This window comes from Lagenorhynchus albirostris, chromosome 14 (assembly GCF_949774975.1).
Source record: "Lagenorhynchus albirostris chromosome 14, mLagAlb1.1, whole genome shotgun sequence".
NCBI classification, from domain to species: domain Eukaryota; kingdom Metazoa; phylum Chordata; class Mammalia; order Artiodactyla; family Delphinidae; genus Lagenorhynchus; species Lagenorhynchus albirostris.
The window spans coordinates 65,204,184-65,223,874 of NC_083108.1; the positions used below are offsets into that span (position 1 = coordinate 65,204,184).

The following is a 19,691-nucleotide window of genomic DNA, read 5'->3' on the forward strand; positions in this document are numbered from 1 at the left end:
GCAGGGGACGCGGGCTTGATCCCTGGTCAGGGAACTAAGATCCCACATGCCACAGGGCAACTAAGTCTGCCGCAACTACTGAGCCCGTGTGCCTCAACCAGAGAGCCCACATGCCACAAACTACAGAGTCCACGCACCCTGGAGCCCTTGTGCCATGACTGGAGAGAGAAAAAAAAACCACACGCCACAACTAGAGAGAATCCTGTGCCACAGTGAAAAATCCTGCATGCCGCAACTAAGACCTGACGCAGCCAAAAAAAATAAAATAAATTAAAAATTTTTTTAATTAAAAAAGTTAAACATCCATTTACCCTATGACCCAGGCATTCCACCCCTAGCTATTTATCCATGAGAAAAGAAAGCACATGTCCATGCAAACGCTTGGATGTAAATGTTCATGGCAGCTCTATCTGCAATAGCCAAAACCCAGCAACACCCCAACTGTCCACCAACAGGCAACGGATAAACTGTGGCACATCCCATGATAGAATACCATGAAAGGAAAAAACTAGTGATGTGTACACAGCATGAGGGGATTTCAAAACAGTTATACTGGGTGAAAGAAGTCAAATGGAAAGGAAATATACTGGACAAGTCCACTTGTATACAATTCCAGAAAATGCAAACTCTGTTGTGCCTGAAAGCAGGTTAGTGTGGCCTGGGGAGGTAGAGATGGGAAGAGCTCAAGAGGATTTACAAAAAGGCACAGGGATGATGGATACTGTCCCTAATCTTGACTGTGGTGGTGGTTTCACAGGTACATACATATGCCAACCCTTATCAATTTGTACACTTTAAATATAGGCAGTTTACTGCATGTCAATTATGCTCAGTAACAATGTTTTAAAAACACACATACACACACACACACACACACACACACACACTGAAGACAAAAAAGAATGGTTGTTGGTCAAACCATGATGCTGTACACCTTAAACTTATACAATGCTGTATGTCAATGATATTTCAATAAAACTAGAAAAAAAATAAAATAAATGAATGTGTCAAATCAACACACTGTACACCTTAAATTTACACAATGTTATATGTTAATTATATCTCAATTTTTAAAAAGGAAAGCTAATTTTTAAAAAGTGAGGGACTTCCCTGGTTGTCTAGTGGCTAAGACCCTGCGCTCCTAAGGCAGAGGGCCCGGGTTCGATCCCTGGTCAGGGAGCTAGATCCCACATGCCGCAACTAAGAGTTCGCATGCTGCAGCTAAATATCCCTCACGCCGCAACGAAGATCCAGCATGCCTCAACTAAGACGCGGTGCAGCCAAATAAATGAATGAATAAATAAATAAATATTACAAAAAGAGAGAGAGAGAGAGAGAGAGGCTGTCCATAGAGAAACCCTGTGCTCCACACCCTCCAGCTGGGGCAGCTACTGCAAGCCACCAAGGCCACGAGACCTGTCACCTCCGTGTGGTCAGACCTCCCACATGCCACTGCTGAAGGCCCAGCTGTCCCCTGGGCCCCACCTTCCCTAACTGGGCAGACCCTGCCTCCCCCGTCAGCCCACACAAGGCCAGTGTACCAGCCACGTTGGTCATGGCCACACATGGCCAACATTCACGTTCCCCAGGGAATCCCCACCCAACCAGCCAGGACTGACCGTTGCGTGAGGCAGAGGTGTTCTTTAGATAGAATTCAATTTGTGATTGCAGATTATCTTCTTTAGCTGCTTTTAGGCAAAGAGACACCAGCACTACGGCCAATAAAAATCCCACTCACATGCTCTATTTCCCACTCCCTGAGGTTCAATGCAGTAAAACCGAGGCTGTTCTAAGAAGGCAGGTGCGTGCCTGGGCTCTGGGGAAGCTGCAATAACTCTTTCATGCTCCAGGGCCAGATTCTAACTAAGCAAAGCTCCCTGTTCCTGGATGCCCCCACCAGATAACAAACAAAACAATCCTTGCCTGTTTTTGCTCTGCACTGTGTTCTCATCCAGGGGATGCAGCAAGGCACAGCTTTGAAGCTGCAAAAGTCTACATTTGAATTTCGGCACCGCTATTCATTCACTCATTCATTTCCTGAGCACCTACTGTGTTGCAGACCCTGCACTCTGCTCGGAGCCGACAGTCTAGTTGAGCGGACAGATGTTAATCAAAGCGTCACCACTTCCTAACAGTGATCTCAGGCAAGGCGCTGAGGTTGCCCCTGTGTCCGTGCCTTCCTCTCAGCGGACTGTTCACGACTCATTGAGCCGGTGCCTTAGCCGTGCCTGCACCACACCCAGACCGCCCAGGGTCACCCTCAGCATCTGGGTGCGCGGAAAGGAAATGGGGTATGTTCCTTAATGGGTCTCCTTCCCTCCAAGTGGGCCCGGTCAGAATGCTTCAACCCACTTGCAATCAGTCATCTTACACAAAGAAACCAAGAGTTAGCGTGTGTCTGGGAAGTGCAGGCTCCAGTGGAGAGGTGAACGGTGGGTACCCTGGCCGAGAGACCCCCCCCAGGACCCGCCTTTCCACACCCACAACTCAAGTTGGGGTCTGAGCCCAAGGACAAATGACTCAGTGTGTGGCAGGGACCACGGCATTAACTAAACACAGGAACCATGGAAGGCAGGGGCTGGGGGGTGAGGGAGAGTGGGGCACTGTTTTCCATTATTAGCACTATTTTCACTCCTCCTTTCCTACGTGTATGTATTAGTGGGACGAAAAAAATCCATTTTTAATGTTAAAATAAAATTGGTACATGGCATTTACTTTTGGGTTGCTTGAAATGTGGTGATGTGACAGAAGTTAGATCCATAAATACAAAAGGGATTAAATTAAAAGGGTTTAACGGTATTTTAGTGGCCTGGGTGCACTGCAGCGGAATGTGGAAAATGGCAGTCACAACCCTGTGGCATTTGTCCCCATCTCACAACTGATGGGGTCGTTACGCGGTAGGGGCTAAGCTGAGGAAAACGCACTGATGAGAGTTTCAGCAGCTATGCCACCCACTGGTGACTGAATGTGTCCCCAGGACCAGCTAACGGATAATCACATGGCCATTTTCTGAGAGGAGACGGATCATTGAGGCATGTTTACTGCCAAAGCACTGGCACTGGAATCCAGAAAAAACGATACTGGGCGACTCACAGTTTTTAAATAACACTAAATAACCGCACCTTTCTTCTCACCGTGAGTGGCCATGAGCCCATAAGGACTGAGTGCTCGGCCTGAGCCATCATTCAGTTCAGGCACCTTCATTTGGTTTTAAATAGACTGCACACAGATTAAGGGTTTTTGCTTCATATTAAACGAGAATCTGACTGGCACATGTGAAATACACATGTAAGAGGAAAAATCATGAGCCAAGGGATACTGAAGAGCAAGAGGCACGTCTGAAGCGTGGGGATGAGCTGGTTTCTGTGTAACAGAGGAGCTGGGCGGGAACGCGAGGCGGATAAGGAGCAAGGGGCAAGACTGCGCAGGGGGGCCAGGGCAGGGCACCCGACCACCAACGGGGCCACGGTCCTTCTGCCTTAGGGCCCCCAACCCCCAAGCACAAGACTGAACTCTCCTCTGTCCCCTTGGCTCTATCACTACTTCATTCTGGAAGGAAACTGGATACACTTTTTTAAAAAAAGTGCTGCCTGTCTTTCTGCAGCTCTCCTAGGAAAGGGCAGTATGTGCGTTCCCGTTACTTGGAGTCACATCTGTCCAGCTCCCACAGCAGCAAGTGCAGCCCTGGAAGCGCAGGGAGGCCCAGGCGGCTGAGGCAGGAAGGTGGCAGAGCTGGCTGGGACCACCTTTTGGAAGCATCTGTCAAACGTCTGTGGGATGTGCTGGTGGCGGGCACAGAGAGTGAGTAGAAGGTCATGTTGGCCCTCAAAGAACCCACAAGCCAAACCACCAAGCGGCTATGATCATGCGCCCCATGAAAAAGTTTGATCACCCCCAGTATATGAATAATTATTTCTAGATCATACACATGCTGTGCTACTGCTACTTGACTTATGCTTTATGATCATGTGCCCTCCGGGTGAGGGGCCGGCACTCATCCCCTTCTTGGAAACAACGAGGCTACAGGAGAGTGGAATCAAGAGCCACAACACCATCGCACCCCTACCCAATGCAACGTTTCCTAGGAAGGTACTAGAGAAGAGAGGGAGCTACGTGCATGACATGGTCCATGGGGCGTTACATTTGTAACAGGCCACAACTGGAAGCTGCCTGAGCGTCCAGCCAAAGGACGACAGGGTAAGAAAACTGGGGCCACAGGCTCTCCACAGAACAGAAGCCAAGCATAAAAAATGACAAGCGAGGCTGCAGAACATTCGCCCAGAATACTGATGCTGTAAAGCCGAGTGGAAGGTGGGCTCTCCGCTGTGTGTGGGTGTGTGCGGTGTGGGCGGGGAAGGAATGGCAATGGCTGGATCATGGCAATGTTTTCATTTCTTCTTTTAAATTGCCTTTGCTATCACTGTAATGTTTTAATAGCATAGAAAGTCAAGTTTAAGTAAGAGCGGCGGATGATTTTTCTCACCGGTTCCCTCTTCCTCCCTCCCCTCCAAAAGACAGTATGGATCTCCTCCCACAGCTTCCCCAGTTTCCAGACTGATGAGTGTGTCTGAGAACCAGCCTGGCTCCTCCACTGACGGGGCCTTCTGTCTTCCTGCTCATGAGGCTGCGGTCATCACTCTCCCCGACAGTTCCATGCCCTCCTTCAGCAGAAGGGCCACGTGGGCTCTCACTGTAGGTGCCACGGCGTTTTTCTCCCACATTCGGTTATCCGTTGATGGCCTTGAGCTGTGATCGCATCTGGGAGACCCTGAGCCCAATGCAACGGGGGCATTTCTGCACAAATGGAAGAGCAGCAGCACTCCTGGATAAGTTATGGCAAAGGCTCACAGGAGAGTATTTGTGGGCGTACCTTAACCACGCCGTGCATTTTCTGCTAAGGGAGCGTTAACTGGAACAACCTTTATAACTCGCCAACAGCATCAAAATGGAAAGCATGCACTTGACCCAGTAATCCTTTCTCTAAGAATTTACTGTCAGGAAATAATCACACCAGGGCAAAAAAAAAAAAAAAAAAAGGAAGAAGAGGAAGGAGGAGGAGGAGGAGAAGGGGGAAGAGGAGAAGAAGAACAAGAAAGAAAAAAATGAGTACAGAAATGCTTGTCCAGTGCTTTTCTAGATAATAGGGAAACACTGCAAGCAACCTGAATGGCTAAAAAATGTTTCATTAAATTATGCTATATCCATTTGATGGAATATCATGCACCATTAAAAATGACATTATAATTAGATATTCAAACAGGTGATAACATTAAAGAATTATTATTTCAGGTGTGATAGTGGTCTCAAATTGATGCTTTAAAAAGAGTCCTTGTTTTTTAGAGACACACATAAAATGTTTGCAGATGGGGTTTGGTTTAAAATAATGGCAGAGGGAAGCAGATTAGTGGTCGCCAGGAGCAGAGGGAAGGGGGGAATAGGGAGTGGCTGCTAATGGGCATGGGGTTTCCTCTGGGGTGATGAAAATGTTCTAGAACTAGATAGAGGTGATGGTTGCACAACATTATGAATGTGCTAAATGTCATTAATGGTGAATTTATGTTATGTATATTTACCACAATAAAAAAATAATAATGGGGGAACAAGATGACGGAGTGTGATGAAATAAGATTGGCCATAGATTGATAATTGTTGAAAGGCAAGTGATAAGAACATGGGACTCTACATGTGTACAAGTATGTTATATATACATGTATGTAGCTCATTAGAAAGTTTCCATAATAAAAAGTGATGCCACAGATGCATATTTATTGCATGGAATGCCCACAACATGTTGAATTTAATGAGCCAGTTACAAAACTGCATATTGGGACTTTTCCCAGTGGTGTGAAATTACATATCTAGATCCAAATGCATATATACGCATAAAGGTTTAACAATGATCAGCAAAGGTTTAACAATGATCATTTCTAGGTTAGTAAATTTGAGATTTTTCTCCCTTTGGTCCATTTTCCAGTATGATTTGCAGTTTTCTTTTTCCATTCAGTCTTTTTACAAAACAATAAAGATTTTTTTCTTAAAAGGCAGAAATGTTTAAGAACACCCTTTTTACCTCCTGCATTCTCACAGAATGGTCCTGGAAAATGGCAGATTCCTAACAAAAGCCACCTGGCTAGCTTGACACCTGGGTACTTGCTCAGTGGCAACGCCCTCTGCAGTGTACATCTCCCCATGGGGGAGCTGAGGAGGGCCCACCTGGACACCCCTGTCAATGATGACAACCCCAACAATGACTCCTGCAACTCTTTCTCCTGCACATGTTCATCTGGCCTCTCTCAGCCACCCTGTGAAGTCGCCTGGGCCAGGACTGGGACCGTCCCTACTTCACAGACGAGGAAGTGAAAGCCGGGGGCCTGCCTACACCACACATCTGAGCAGTCGAGGCAGGACCAGCCCAAGGGGACCCTTCCTTCTCCCAGGAGCCACCCTTTGTTGGGGGTCAGGACCCAGGCGCTGGGGCCTGGGGCTGGCCCTCCACTCGGGAGACGAAGACCACTACACATGATCTTGCACAGGTGCAACTCAGACCCCTGCATTATCACACACAGCCAAACGTCTCCAGCCGCCACTCAGATCACGTGAACATCAGCCAGAGGAGGGATAACTACAGTGACTGCTGCTGGACAGCCCACTGCGAAGGACACAGCTGCTCCCGCGGTGGTGTCTCCGGCTGAGCTGCCTGGAGTCACACATAGTCCCTCCTGACCTCTCACGCTCCTGGTAATGCCCTTTGGAAGGACGCTCTCCAAACTTGGCTCTGTGAGGACCCCCACAATTTACCTGCACCCAGAGCATACGGACCAAAGGAGCCACCAGGCCTGGCCAAAGCACCAGGCACCCACTCCTCACACTCATTCTCTCACTCATTCTCCCTCCCTCCCTCCCTCCATCCCTTCCATCATCCACCCAACAGTTCTGCGTGCCTACTCTGAGATGAGCCCGGCCTGGGCGGCGGGATGACCAGGGAAGTCAGACGTTAAACAGATGAGAGCACCATGAATAATACCGACACGATGGTGAATGCTCAAAAGAGAGGCACCAGGGGCCAGGAGGGCACCCACGGTGGGTGGGAAGCAGACCTGGGGTGGGGAGTCAGGAGGGGGTCCTGGAGAAAAGGCTTCATGACATAAGAACAGCCATCGAGTGTGAGAGACCCCACAGTGCACAGAGCTCATGCCGCTGTCCACCTGCCCAGGGGCTCTTGTCGTTTCCCCTTTGCAGAGAGGAACCTGAGTCCAGAGAGGACGTCACTCAGCGGAAGAGAGGGAGAGCCAGGCCTCACAACGGCCTCAAAGCCAGGCCTAACCAGTCACAGGTGTGCCCGGAGCCGGCAGGGCTGCCTCCGGGATGTCTGGGCTCGAGGGTTTCTGTGGCCAAGTCCTGAAGGTGACACTTCTGGCTGCGCTCACAAAACGTCTATGAAGAGGAGTTCTCTGCGAACACAGCTGCCTCATCAGTGACAAGACGTCCCGTGGGCCAGTGCAACCTTCCCACTCCTCGTGCTTTAACGGAGATGAGGAAAGATGGGCTCACAGTAGTGGCACTTCGCCCCAGGCAGGCAGAGGGCCCTGACTCAGGAGCCTCATTAAAATGGAAATTCCATTCCTCAAGAGAAGCTACCTCATCTCCGAGCAACCCAGTGTTTCCGACTGTCTTCCAGAGAAAAGAGAAATGTAAGGTGGGTGCCAGTGGGAGAGAAAAACCCACCACTTTCATCTAAAACCAGAACTCGCCCACTGGAAGCCCAGCTTGCAGTCTCCGCCCTGGTCCCGCACCAACCCATTACAAGCATTTCCTCCTGCTCTAGAGGGAGGTGTCCAAGGCCGACTCCTGCCTGGGTGGCTGCATTGGGTCCAGCTCTCTCGGCATGCGGCTAAACGCTGGCCCCGCTTTGCTCTAACCCACTCTCACCTGGACTGAGGTGGCTCACAAGTGTATGGTCTGTGCACACCAAACACGTGGGGACTGGATGGAATATTCCTTCTGCCTCCAGGCGCAGAGGGCCTGTGCACGGGCACAGCCTCAGTCCTTTCTGTGGGAGGAGAAGGGACCCAGGATGTGGTGGCCCCTGGAGAGCAATGCCAGCTAAACACAGTCAAGTGCAAACCCAGGCTGAGTCTGGGAAGCCTTCCAGCGAGCTGTCCCCACTGGCTTCCTTTTGTGTGTGTGTCTGGGGGTGGGGGTGGGGGAGGGGGGAGATGGTAAAAAGGGCCAGGCCCTGACCCTCGCCTTGGCCCGAGCCCTTGCCACCCTCAGGTCAGCCTCCATTTCAAAGCCAATCCCGATCTCAGGTGAAAGCTCTGCACCAATGGTTTCAAACCTTTTGTACAGGTTTCTCTACAAACCTATTTGAAAGAGACCAGCAGACACAGGACAAGGAAAGCTACTGGGGCAGACACGGTGGGAGGAGGCCAGCCCAGAGCCCCACCCACCGGCACCCTCTCCTGAGCAGGGTGGCAGCTCGCCTGGCCCCAGGTGCAGGCATCACACCGAGGCCCTGCATCGCTGGTGCTCTGTGCCCAGTGGACGGGGCACCAGCCTCCATTGGGCCCAGCTCTTCCTATGCTCACAGGGCCTCCCTGGCAACCCCACCTACCTGTGAGGGGCCTCTGAAGCTTCTGTGCTTCCTTCCCCTGCCTCCAGGGGACATGTCTTATCCCCCAAGGATTCCCTTCCACAATCTGTGGTTGTTACACCAGCCTGCCCACTTCGCCTCCCTCAGAGCTGGGTCCTGGCTCTCCACAGCTCCCTGGCCTGGGCTGGGCACAGGAGAGAGCAGCCACAGAGCATGCGGAGCACGAACAGCCCATCCAGCTGCTGCTTGCCCTCACCTTCTCTTTCCTGAGCCAACTCCTGGGGGTGGCAGTGAGGGACCACTCCACGGAGGTTAGAGGTGCTCAGAGAAGAGGTCACATCTCAGGGAGACCCAGAAGAGTGGGCAGGATTTCACACTCCCTCATTAAACACGTTCAGGTCGCCCCTCAGGTGTGGCCATGACCCCCACCCCGAGCTGCACCTGATGTGAGCAGGGCTGGAGACCTGCTCCAAGCCGCTCCGGGTTCCCTTGCCCAAGAATTTGAATCTGGGGCACAGAGACAGCAGCCACGAGGCCGAGCTCAGCCAGGGCAGGTCAGAGCCCCTGGGAGAATGAAGATATAGAGGAACAAAGAAGCCAGTCCATAGAAGGAAAGGTAACAGAGGGGACATGGGAGAGTCCCTGTAGGGTGCTGCATAAGCTCTACTTTTACTGAGGACACTCTGAGTGGGTTTTTGTTCCCTGCCACCAACTGACCCTGAATAGAAGACCATGAAAAAAAGAAAAGAATTAGAAAACAGGTCCCTGTCTATAAAGGCGTTTCCAGTGCAGTGAGGAGACATCCCCACAGGCATGATACCACTGCAGGCAGACCTACTGTCAACTAAGTCAGCAGTCCCCAACCTTTTTGGCACCAGGGACCGGTTTCATGGAAGACAATATTTCCACGGATCGGGGTGGGGGTGGGGGGATGGTTTCGGGATGATTCAAGTGCATTACATTTATTGTGCACTTTATTTCTATTATTATTACATTGTAATATATAATGAAATAATCATACAACTCACCATAATGCAGAATCAGTAGGAGCCCTGAGCTTGTTTTCACTTGCCACTCACTGATAGGGTTTTGAGACGAGTCTGCAAGCAGTTGATTTATTATGGTCTCTGTGCAGTGAAACCTCTCTGCTAATGATAATCTGTATCTGCAGCTACTCCCCAGCGCTAGCATCACCGCCTCAGCTGAACCTCAGGTCATCAGGCATTAGATTCTCACAAGGAGCACGCAAGCTAGATCCCCTGCATGCGTAGTTCACAGTAGTTCACAGCGCAACTCCTATTAGAATCTAATGCCACCACTGATCTGACAGGAGGCAGAGCTCAGGCAGTAATGCGAGCGATGGGGAGCCCTATAAATACAGATGAAGCTTCTCTCGCTCACCCGCCGCCGCTCACCGCCCGGTTCCTAACAGGCCACGGACCAGTACTGGACTAAGGAGCCAGCTGAAGAGCCAGGGTTGGTGGGTGGTACTAACGACTGGTATTGCTCAGCTGTGCCACACAGTCCCTCTCCCAGGGCAGCTTGGAGCAGATAGCCAGCCCTGCCCTGGTCCCTTCAGGTGTGGGTGGGGGGGTGGGGCCAGGGTCTGAGGTTTTTTTATTATTGTTGTTGTTGCTGTTATTATTTACCCTTACCACCATCTCAGGATATAGGCATTATTCCTCCCTTTGAGGAGCAAAAAAATTAAGGCTTAGAGTGGTTGAGGGCCTCGTCCGAAGTCACACAATGGAAAAGACAAAAACTCTAATTCAAAAAGATGCATGCACCCCAATGTTCACAGCAGCATTATTTACAATAGCCAAGACATGGAAGCAATCTAAGTGTCCACTGACAGAGGAATGGATAAAGAAGATGTGGAATACATATGCAGTGGAATATTACTCAGCCATGAAGAAGTAAAATAATGCCATTTGCAGCAACATGCATGGACCTAGAGATTATCATACTAAGTGAAGTAAGTCAGATGGAAAAAGGCAAATATCATATGATATCACTTATTTGTGTAATCTAAAAAAAAGATATAAATGAATTTATTTACAAAACAGAAACAGACATAGAAAACAATGTTATGGTTACCAAAGGGCAAATGGCGGGGAGAGGGATAAATTAGGAGTTTGGGATTAGCGGATACACACTACTATATATAAAATAGATAAATAATAAGGGCCTACTGTACAGGACAGGGAACTACATTCAATATCTTGTAATAATATATACTGGAAAAGAATCTGAACTAGAACATATATGTCTATATATACACAGATATATATGGATAGATACATATATATAACTGAATCAGTTTGCTGTACACCTGAAACTAACACAACATTGTAAATCAACTATACTTCAATAAAAACATTGTTTTAAAAAGTTACACAATGACTCAAAGCAAAGCCAGGATCCCAAATTTTGCACTGCTTTTACTAAGCCACGCCCCTTCACACCATCATGCAAATGAGATTCAGCAACTGCCCAGGGCAGCAGGGTTGTGGGGGGGAGGGGAACAAAGCCCCACCTTCCAGTTCCACAGCCCAGAATACCTAGCCATGACCTTTCAAAGTTTACCTCCAAATCAAAGCTCAAGCTGGCAAAGTTAAGTGCAGGAGGATCCCAGGAAGATATTCTAGCCCTGCTCACCTTGGGTTCAGGACACATGCTGTATTTTGGAACCAGTGACACAATGAGCTGCCAGCCCCACCTGCATCAGAGGCTTGGCACTCATGCCCACAGATCCTCGAGCAGGTTAACATCTAAATGGCAACAAAGCATAAGCCTTCTGAATCTGGTAATTACAAAGGTAAGTGCTATAGCTACAAAGGTTAGTTACAAAGGAAGCAGGGTAATTGCCCTGGCAGGAAAGTGATGCTTAAAGCATTTTTTTTAACATCTTTATTGGAGTATAATTCCTTTACAATGGTATGTTAGTTTCTGCTTTATAACAAAGTGAATCAGCTATACATATACATATATCCCCATATCTCCTCCCTCTTGCTTAAAGCATCTTAATGGTAAGAATGTACCAAATGTAGACAAGTGACTTTTTTGTCTACTTTTTTGGTCAAATGACTCTGACCTACTAATCCTCTTAAGAAGACCACCTCCAATACAAACATTTCAGAATGCTTATTTTTCTACTGAAATAGGGGGGCCACCTCTGGGATGGCTGGCAGAGGGCCCTGTGGGAAGAGGCGAGGTCAGAACAAACACTGCCCTCGCTGCAAAAATCCAACTCAGTTTCTCTGAGAACTGAGCGTCAGTCTGCTCAAACTGTGCACATACATTTGAACTCGCTGGTGACCCAGTTACCCTGAGCCTCTTCAACTAGCACCGATTTACACGAGTCCCTCAGGGGTAGCCTCTGCCATCTGTATGGGTCACAGGATCACATCTAAGTCCAAACTGTCAACACCTCTTGCACAACAAAATACCATCCTTTTGCTAAGTTCCTTTCTGGTGGCTCTTGCCTTTGCTAATGTGGACTCTTAAAAATTGACTCCAACTCATACCCCCCCACCCCACCCTGCAGGCTCCCTGGCAAGGCCGAGCCATCAGAGGTCTCCAGCCTTCCAGGACCTCCTGCTCTGTGCCAAGCCCCGCTTCTTCAGGAAGGGCCAAAATTCTCTCCCAGCTGAGGGACGCTAACTTTCCCCTGGGTTCCTTCAGACTCCGAATAAAGCCCAGTCTTCTCTACTGGAAGCACATGTGTGTCCCCCTTTCTCAGGCACTGCACCCCCTTTTCTAGTTCCCTCACACCCTCGAAGTCACCAGGGAGAGTAAAGTTTCCTTTAAACAAACTTCAGTCCACTGCACTGTTAATTTTGCAGATGTGATAACAGTACCTTGAACTAAATATTAAATGTTTAAAAAAGGAATCCTTATCTTTTAAAGATGCATCCTGAAATATTGACGAATATTCAAAATGACACAGGATTAGGGAAGAGGGTAGAGGCACAAGAAACAAGACTGAGTTGATAGCTGGTGACAAGTATGTGCCGGCTCCTGAGACTTCTGTCCACTTCTGTTTATGTCATAAATTTTCCATAACAACAAAAGGATTTTAAAAAATCCCATCCTTGGGGTTCTGTAGCATCCCTGAGTCCAACTGTCCTACCTGAGGATTTTACCTGGACCTCTTTCAACTGACACATTTAGTGAGCAACAACTCCACACAAGGTGCTGCTGAAGCTGCAAAGTAAAAGCCACTGGCCTGCGTGCAACAAGCTCTCGGGATGCAGAGGCTGGTCCTCTATTTTGACAAAATCCTCAAGGCCTCATTTCTCAAATTGGGCACAGGTTTTTCTCTCTCCAAACACCAGGGTGGGCACGTGGAATGGAGTGAGCTCAGCTCCCTGTCCTGGCATCGCTGAGGGGAAATCTTAACTGCCCCTCATTCCTCCCTTGGTCTGCATGAGGTGGCCCAGGTGTGAGTCAAGGCAGAGGAGAGTCTGAGGGGAAGGGAGGCTGACCCATCCATGTTTTGGAGGGGTAGGGTGAGGTCAACCCCCCTGTCCTGCAACCTGAGAGCCAAGGACCAAGGGCCAGGACACGTCATGCCTCCCACCTGGGCCAGAAGCTTGAAGGGAAGTGCTGAGATCACAAAGGGCTCCAGGCCTGAACACCTGAAGGCTGGACACTGCCTAATCCAAAGGACTCAAAACCAGAAACCGATTTCCCCTCCAAACTAGACATAGATCTGTTTATCTGTTCAGAGGGCTGTGTGGCATTCATGCTCTTGGAGCCCCGAATTCACAGCCAAAGCAAAGCAAGCAGGGAATTCCCACCTTGAGCTGCTGACCCATCAAAGAGCAATGGCTCCCCTCCTGGGGTACCGTTAAATGTTAATCCCGGGGCCACCACAGAAACAAAAGCCAACCCCTCTGGTCAGCAACACCCTTCACCACTATCAGTTTCAATGACCAACAGTTCACACCCACTGTCCCACTCTCTCAGTCAAGGTGAGGACGATGAAGAGAGAGTCTCTGATAAGTGAAGGGTATAGCACTCCCAATACGGACAGAATCCCTCTTCTTAGGTGGAGATAAAGGCTGCACCTATACCTAGAAGAAAGGGGACAAGAATTCAGATAGAAGTGCACCTGGTGAACGCCCCACACCATCCCTTTTGTCTCTGTGGTTCCAGTGAATTTAAAAAAAATACGTGGTAGGGACTTCCTTGGTGGCGCCGTGGTTAAGAATCCGCCTGCCAAGGCAGGGGACACGGGTTCGATCCCTGGTCCGGGAAGATCCCACATGCCGGGGAGCAACTAAGCCCATGTGCCACAACTACTGAGCCTGTGCTCTAGACCCCGCGAGCCACAACTACTGAAGCCTACGTGCCTAGAGCCCATGCTCCGCAACAAGAGAAGCCACCACAATGAGAAGCTCACACATTGTAACAGAGTAGCTCCCGCTTGCCGCAACTAGAGAAAAAGCCCACGTGCAGCAACGAAGACCCAAAGCAGCCAAAAAAATACATGGTAGTAAAACAGAATTAAACCCCCATTCCAACTAAAACAACATTGTAAATGTCAACTATATTTCAATAAAAAAAATTTTTTAAACCCATTCCATGGAAAACACAGAATTTGGAAATGGGGGAAGCAAGGCAGCTGCAGCAAGCCATCCAGGAGTCTGAGCAGACCATGTTTCTCAAAATGAGATCCATGGGGGGCCAGCAGGAGCGCTGCATATTAAAAATGGGGACCTTTTTTTTTTTTTTTTTTGCGGTACACGGGCCTCTCACTGTTGTGCCCTCTCCTGTTGCGGAGCACAGGCTCCGGACGCGCAGCCTCAGCAGCCATGGCTCACGGGCCCAGCTGCTCCGCGGCATGTGGGATCTTCCCAGACCGGGGCACGAACCCGCGTCCCCTGCATCGGCAGGCGGACTCTCAACCACTGCGCCACCAGGGAAGCCCGGGACCATTTTTAATGGGCACCATCTGATCATCTCATCAGAATCTTGGTGGTCCTCCCCTAAGAATTTTAATGCACTCACCCCAGCAGCCTTTGTGCCCACCAAAGTTAGAGAGAAGTTTTTCAGGGTTTGTGTGTGCATGTGTGTGTGTGTTGTTTAATCCGTGCCACTCAATATTTTACTAACTTAATGAGCTTACAAGAGACCTCATTACACCTTCTGACCAGCTAAGTGGATGGGGTTCCTCCTCCTTGGGACTAAGGGGTCCAAGGGTTAATAGCTTGAATGTGGCTATGTTTTCCCTTTGTCCTGAGACAAGCACACCCCTGTCCCCACCCAGCCTCTGGGGGTGACCACGGGAGAAGCCATGGCTCAGTGCTTGCAGGGATTTTCTGAGCACTAAGGAACAGTTCTCCCCAACAAGTCAGAAACCCCCAGTTTAGGAAGCCATTCCTTCGAATGGGAAGAGTGCTGAGTGGACCAAGGCAAGACCACCATTTCTCCAGGCCACTTGCCTGCTGAGGCACAAAGGCAATAGGTTTTCCAGGAGCTGATCCAGAGCTAGATTACCCCCCACCACTCCCCAGGGACTTATTTCTACCTTGGGGGACCATGGCCAATAGGGACAGCAGGAAAGCCTTCCAAGTCCTAACTTTTAGAGGATTTTCATCTTGAAGCAATAGGAGGCAGGGTGCCCAGATGGTCTTTAGGGTCAGCCCCTAGGGCCACCAGCCACAAACGGCCCCCTCACCCCCTGCTCAAACGCCGCCTTGGTTGCCCTAAGGGCAGAATCTGGGCTGCCTGGGATAATTCCAAGTGCTGGGCTGTGATATCAGAATAGGGCTATGACCTCAAGGTGGGGGCAGGTCAGCCTGGGGGAGCAGGGCAGGAGAGAGAGAGAGCCCCTGAGGAGCTGGATTAGCCCCCACTGGAGGTAAGGCCCAAGAGAGAGAGGTGTCCGGCTCTGGGTTCACTGCTCACAGCCTCCTGGAGCCCCCACTGGGAGGCGGATCTGAAGATATGAAAATGATTCTGAGAGGTAGGTTGCAAGCCAGCCGAACTTCTGGTGCTTCCTTACTCACTGATTTAGGAGCAAGGAAAGCAAACAAACTACCCTCTAGCTCCCCCCTGTGTCAAGTGAAAGGATACTCTCTATTTTCTGACAGAAATTCCACTTTGGACCACACCCACCCAAGTGGGCTGAGCATCAAAGTCCCCCAGGATGCGGCTAAATGCAGGTAGATGAAATGTAGGACGCCCTTTACACTGAATTACAATAAACAAATTTCAGTGTAAGTATGTCCCAACTATTGCATGGGACACATTTACACTAAAATATCTGTGTATGTTTGAAGTGCAAATGAAAGTTGGTGACCTGACCTTTTATTTACTAAATCTGGCAATCCTATCCAGGAAGATTTTTTTTTAATGCAGTGCCCGCCCCCCGCTCCCCACCCCCCCCATCCCCAATGCTCTCATTCATTCAGATTTATCCCTGCAGGGGGACCTGGGAACCTGTATTATTTTAAAGTTGCCAAGGTGACTATTATCAATAACTACTGCTGACTTTTCTTGAGCATTTGACAAGTCATGTGCTAAGTTCGTTTCATGCACTGTCTAAGATAGTCCTCACAGCACCTCTAAGGGGTGGTTCTATGATTAAGCCTGCTTTACAGAGGAGAGAAAGAGGCAACAGACAGCAAGCACCTCACCCAAGGTCACACAGTTACTAAGCCATGGTTTGAACCCAGGAAACGTGGTTCCCACTGACTTAGAAATCTTTGAATTGGAAGGACGTTGGGAGGCACACAGTCAAAGCCTCTGGTGGACTGACGGACAGGGAATCTGAGGCTCCGGGAACTCATGCTCACACTAACTAGCACACCACTGTGCATGCACATGAGGGGCTGAGCCCGGTGGCAGAGAGCAAGCATCTAGCCCAGGCAGGGGGCCAGCTCAGGGAGGGTTTCCATAATGGCCTCTCCTTGAAGGGGAAGCAGACCTAAGGGGAAGCAGGGTGTGGGAAGGGGCTGGGTGCTAACGAAGAGGGTTTGTAAGCAGGAGGCTCAGCTTCTAAGCCGGCCTGACAGCAAGACGGTGTGCCAATGAGGAGAGGGAAAGCTGGACAGGTCTGTAGGGCGGGGAGAACCAAGAAGAGACAGAAGTCAAAACTGCATTTTACTTTCAAATGAACACACAGCAATTTTTTTGTTGCTGCACAGTTCTATGCTTTTTTTTTTTTTTTCTCGTCTTGTGGGATCTTAGTTTTCCGACCAGGGACTGAACTCAGGCCAGGGCAGGCCGAGTCCAAACCACTGGACCACCAGGGAATTTGCCAGTTCTATGCATTTTAACGCATGTATAGATTCATGACACAGCTTCACCATAGGACACAGAACAATTCCATCACCCCCAAAACACTTCCTCATACTACAACTTTGTATCACTCCCTCCCTTCACCCCTCACCCTTGGCAACCACTGACCTGCTCTACATCTCTAGTTTCTGCCTTTTCCAGAGTGTCATATAAATGGAATCATACAACTTTTTGAGAATGGCTTCTTTCACTCAGCATAATGCCTCTGAGATCCATCCAAGTTATTGTACGCATCAATAGTTCATTCATTGTGACTGCCAAATAGCGTTCCATTCAATGGATGTACCAGGGTTTGTTCAATCCACTGAAGGACATCTGAGAAGTTTCCAGTACTTTGCTATTAAAAATAATGCTGCTATGGGACTTCCCTGGTGGCACAGTGGTTAAGAGTCTGCCTGCCAATGCAGGGGACATGGGTTCAATCCCTGGTCCAGGAAGATCCCACATGCCAAGGAGCAACTAAGCCCATGCGCCACAACTACTGAGCCCACGTGCCACAACTACTGAAGCCCGAGGGCCTAGAGCCCTTGCTCTGCAACAAGAGAAGCCACCGCAATGAGAAGTCTGCGCACTGCAACGAAAAGTAGCCCCCACTCGCCGCAACTAAAGAAAGCCTGAGCACAGCAACGAAGACCCAACACAGACATTAATTAATTAATTAATTAAAAATAATGCTGCTGTGAACATTTGTGTACAGGTTTTTGTGTGAACATAAGTTTCCATTTCTCTAGGATAAATATGCAAGGGTGTAGTTCCTGGGTCATATAGTAATTTTCATGTTTAGTTTTTTAAGAAACTGCCAAAATGTTTTCCAGAGTGGCTGTACCATTTTACATTCCCACCAGTAACTTATGATGGATCCTCACCAGCATTTAGTATTATCGCTATTTTTAATTTTAGCTGTTCTAATAATGTGTAGTGATATCTCACAGTGATCTTAATTTGTATTTCTCTAACAGCTAATGATAATGAACACCTTTTCATGTGCTTATTTGCCATCTGTGTCTTCTCTTCAGTGAAATTATTTGTGCTTCATGACACCAAAAGGAGAGGAATCCTACCAAGTCTCACTGACACGTAGCATGTGTTACTTTGAGTTGTACCTGAATGTCTGTTCTGTGACCTTACCCAGGCGGCTAACCTCTTGGGAACACAAGACATGTGGTGCATCTCTAGCCTCTGACCACGCCTAAAGGACATGAAATGAAGGAATGTGTGCCTGAGGCTGCTCCCTCAGGGGTCCCAGACTCTCCTAGAGGAAGTGCAGGCTAGCAATCCCTAGCACTGTCAGCTGAGTTAACAGTACTTCCGTACCAGCTGCAAAAGAAACCCCTGCTGCTGGCTGTCCCAGGAAAATTGTTCCAGAATGATGAATCCAGTAGGTGCTACCTGCTACATTATTTTCAAGAAGTTCCTAAAAAGGAGGCAATGATTGATTGATTGATTGATTTTACTTAGAAGCTACTAAGAGGAACCTAGTTCTTCCACAACCAGCAATGTCCCTGCACTTGGCCAATGGGGTTGTCCCGAGCCCAGCCACAACACCAGCTACATCATTTGCTACAAGCATCCAAACTGAGACCACAGGTCCTGCTGGGGGTCTCAATGCAGCCCATACCTGAGATGCCCCCAAACACCCTCCTTCACTGGGAAATGGAGTGGTACCCTGGGGACCCCTGGCCAAGCTCAGCATCACTGCTGACACACCCAAGCCACAGGGTGCTGACCCCAAGAAAAAGAGTCATCATGGAGGGACCCATGCTCCAAATGGGTGAGACTAAAAGAGAAGGTCAGACTGATAGTCAATGACCTTCCATGTGCACTGAGAAGCTAGTGCTGGGGGAGAGACCCCAATGCAGGGAGACTGAGTATGGGGCACAATGACTGATGTCACTAGCCCCTCCACCTGCTTTGTGCTAGAGCTCCTTCCACAGGACTCACTATCTCCCGGACCAGCCTTGGAGACAATCCTGGAGAACAGGGGCTGTGACTCCTTCTCACCTGGGGCCCTGCCTCTTTAAAAAACACACAGGTCTAGGATTCCCTGGTGGCACAGTGGTTGAGAATCCACCTGCCAATGCAGGGGATATGGGTTCGAGCCCTGGTCCGGGAAGATCCTACATGCTGCGGAGCAACTAAGCCCATGCGCCACAACTACTGAGCCTGTGCTCTAGAGCCCGTGTGCCACAACTACTGATCCCGTGTGCCGCAACTACTGAAGACCACGCGCCTAGAGCCCGTGCTCCACAACGAGAGAAGCCGCCACAATGAGAAGCCCGCACACTGCAACAAAGAGTAGCCCCCGCTCACTGCAACTAGAGAAAGCCCGCGCGCAATGAAGACCTAACACAGCCTAAAATAAATAAATAAAATAAATAAATTTATATTAAAAAAAACCCACACAGGTCTATATAAACACACACCTTGTGCTTATAACTTCAAAAGGATCACAGCTTCCCAATCCTCCCCTCTGTATGTGTGGACCCAGTTTTCACCCATCAGAAACCTGCTATTGCTCTGGGCAGGCAAGGCTCTAAGGAGGCCAGCATTCTTACACAGGGCCGCAGGCATCTACTGGTACAACCCAGGTGGGAGGCAGAGTGACAGTGTCTCAGAATTACAAATGCACAGTCCCACCGACCCAGCAATCCCCCTTCCTGGGACGTATGTTTCATTTATTCTTGTACACACCTGAAATGAAATGCAAGGTTACTCACTGCAGGGTGGCAGGTCATAGCAAATTGAAGAAGCAACCTAAATGTTCATCAACAGGCTATAGGTTACATAA

General features: G+C 49.2%; 1 protein-coding gene across 5 annotated transcripts in view; it reads right to left on the reverse strand.

The window, feature by feature from the left end:
• The window catches only part of OSBP2 (oxysterol binding protein 2), a 176,987-nt gene that overhangs the window by 96,361 nt on the left and 60,935 nt on the right, over nt 1-19,691 (reverse strand). The window lies entirely within an intron of this gene.